Raw genomic sequence first — 3,080 nt, 5'->3', positions numbered from 1 at the left:
GATTGTTCCTTTTCTTATAAATGGGATGTACGGACTCCGTTCTGTAACTGCCCAATGGACTGATGGTCAGACTCAATTCCATGCCCTTTTGTTACAAATCTTCTGGGGGGGAAAAACAAAACAATGTCAAACATTTCAAGGTATTACTGTATTTAAAAAATCACGACTTGCATTCATTCATTCATACATACACCAACTGTCCTGTGGTACTTCCTCCAGGGAGTCTTCCTGGACCTTTAAGTTAGCCCTTCTCTGCCTCCCAATATTATTTTGTATAGAAACTCTGTGTCCATGGGCCTGTCTCCCTAACTACTCTGTGTGCTCCGTGAAAGAACGATCACATTTGTATCTGTATCCCCAGTACCTTGGAGTGGACCTGGGTCTCTAAGTCGGTGATGGGTGCTTCTCACTGTGGTGCTGGCGAAGAACGTTGAAAAGTACCGTGGACTGCCGAACGAACAAACAACTGTGTCTTGGAAACAGTAGTGCCAGAAGCACCTTGGAAGGAAGGATGGCAAGATTTCATCTCATATACTTTGGACATGTTGTCAGGAGAGACCAGTCCCTGGAGAAGGACATCATGCTTTGTAAATTAGAAGGGCAGGGGAAAGAGGAAGACCCCCATAGACCGGCACAGTGGCTACACTACCGGCCTCAAACCTAAGGAAAGTTGTGAGGAAGCCACAGCAGGATGTGTTTGGGTCTGCTGTACATAGTGTCCCTATGAGTTGGCACTGACTAGACAGCACCTAGCAACAACAATCGGTGTTTGTTGACTTAATTGAACATATTGGAGAGACACAATGTGGGATTGAGCATGTACTCAAAGACTCGGTCTGTGATGGGTGGTAGATTCTGAAGAGGTGCTGGGCCTAAACCCAAGGGCTAGGCTTTCAGGGCTTTAGTGGGCCCAAGTCACTGAAATAAAGAAATGTATGTTTGCTAACACAAAAATGGGAGTTCCTGGGTGGTACAAATGGTTTGTTAACACATTTGGCTGCTAAGTGAAAAGTTGGAAATTCTAGTCCACCCAGGGATGGGTTGGAAGAAAGGACTGGGAATCTGCTTCTGAGAAATCATCACTTGAAAGCCCCCTGGCGCCCAGTTCTACTCTGATACATATGGTCACCATGAATAATAGTCAACTCAATGACAAGGGTTTTGTGTTTTAATCTACAAATGAGATTAAGGACAAAGGCTCTGTTGAGTAATAAAGAGCAAGCTTCTGGCTTCAGACTCCTTACTTAGCATTTAAAGAATCTGATAGGCATGGAAAATGGGGAGATCGGCCTACTATCCTGGCCCCCGAAAGGGAGTCCAACATTCGAGGACAGCCACCCCTTGTGCATGAAGGACCCAGCCCCGGGGCAGACAGCATGGTCACACTGAGAGAAGGCCAGAAAAGAAGGGCAAATGCCAGACCCCATAAAAGGGCCTCCGATTCGACAGCAAAGGAGATTCCGTTCTCTTCTAATGACAATTGGAAATGACTTAAGATTTTATAAGCAGAGGAAGCGTATGATTCGATTCAACAAAGATTTATGAAATGGTTACTTTTTCTAGGTACTAACAAGGACATAAAAGTTGAATTAAACATAGTCCCTGCCTTTGGGTCAAGTGCACAAGTGGCCACAATGAGGAAATAATATGAATTAAAATAAAAACAAGATGAAATAAGGAATAAGAAAGAAAGGACCCTCATCAACATTCCAAAAGCCAGGGAGGGAATTTCTGTCATGGAACAAATAAGAGATACTTGCACACAGAACCAACTCAGGTGGGATCTATAGGGAGGTCATCTGTATCGAGTTTGATTCAGCATATTCAAGATTGCAATGCTCTCTGCCTGACAGCAAGGCTGTTGAGACTCTTGCCTGTGGCCAGACTGTGCCAGCGGCCCAGTTTTGGGCTCCCACTGTTCTCCATAACCTTCTTTAAATTGGGTGTTCATAATTTTAGCTCTTATACTTAAACTTTTCTCTTCACCGTATTTGAATGCTGTAATTGTCAGCTTTGGAGAACACAAACTGGTGTGCGTCGTCCCTGTGCACTTAGTCAGCTCCTCGCTTAGACGGCTGCTTGTTTGAATACCAGCCTTTAAGACCCCAGACACTGTTCTTATTGATAGCAGGGCACCATCTACTTTCTTCACCACACTTTGCTGTATCACCCTTATCTTCAGTAGAGACTGTTACTCTTCGCCAGATTCAAAATCCTCTTCTTTCTCCTGTGGAGCGGCCGGTGGTTTCAAACTGTTCACCTTGTGGTTAGTAACCTAACATGTAACCACTCCCCCATTAGGGCTCCTTAAGTACATCAGTAACATTTTAGTTCTTAAAATGAGTAGTAGGTATATTCTTAGCATCATTTTTTAATCCCTTTTCTATACCTTATATATTGAAGTAAGAAAGAAAAAAAAAGCTTTTTCCGCCATATTGGAGCCTGTGGAGGCCTGCTGGGAACAGGACTTCTAAACGGCAACTATGTCTGGAAGACTGTGGTCCAAGGCCCATTTCTGCTGGCTATAAACGGGGGTCTACGGAACCAGAGGGAGCACAGGGCTCTTCTTAAAATTGAAGGTGTTTATGCCCGAGATGAAACGGAATTTTATTTAGGCAAGAGATGTGCTTATGTGTACAAAGCAAAGAACAACACAGTGACTCCTGGCGGCAAACCTAACAAAACCAGAGTCATCTGGGGAAAGGTAACTCGTGCCCAAGGAAACAGTGGCATGGTTCGGGCCAAATTCCGGAGCAACCTGCCTGCGAAGGCTATTGGACACAGAATCCGTGTGATGCTGTACCTCTCAAGAATTTAAACTTAAAAGTAAATAAATAAAATTGTGCATTTGTTAAAAGAAAAAAAGAGTTGTTATTAGTAGAGTAAGAGGAATTGAACAAGAAGATATTCTAGAGAAAAAGAGAAGAAACTGAACTGAGAAGAGAGAGGGTGGGCTATCTTCAGAAAACAAGTTGGCATCAGACTTTATGGCAGAATAAAGTGCTTTTTTTTCTCTCTTTGTCTAAGGATCAGAACAATAGTAACTTAGTATTTGTATACCCTCCTGCATGTTTAGTACA

At 43.3% G+C, this 3,080-nt stretch overlaps 1 pseudogene; it reads left to right on the top strand.

Annotated features, from left to right (window-relative positions):
• Positions 1 to 2,483: 2,483 nt before the first annotated feature.
• On the top strand, positions 2,484 to 2,857 carry LOC105979109 (annotated as a pseudogene).
• Positions 2,858 to 3,080: the final 223 nt, after the last annotated feature.

This window comes from Echinops telfairi, unplaced genomic scaffold (assembly GCF_000313985.2).
Source record: "Echinops telfairi isolate 266 unplaced genomic scaffold, ASM31398v2 ScPeMD7_7;HRSCAF=31, whole genome shotgun sequence".
NCBI lineage: Eukaryota > Metazoa > Chordata > Mammalia > Afrosoricida > Tenrecidae > Echinops > Echinops telfairi.
The sequence above is the reverse complement of the archived record's forward strand: the minus strand, read 5'-3'. Positions and strand labels throughout refer to the sequence as shown.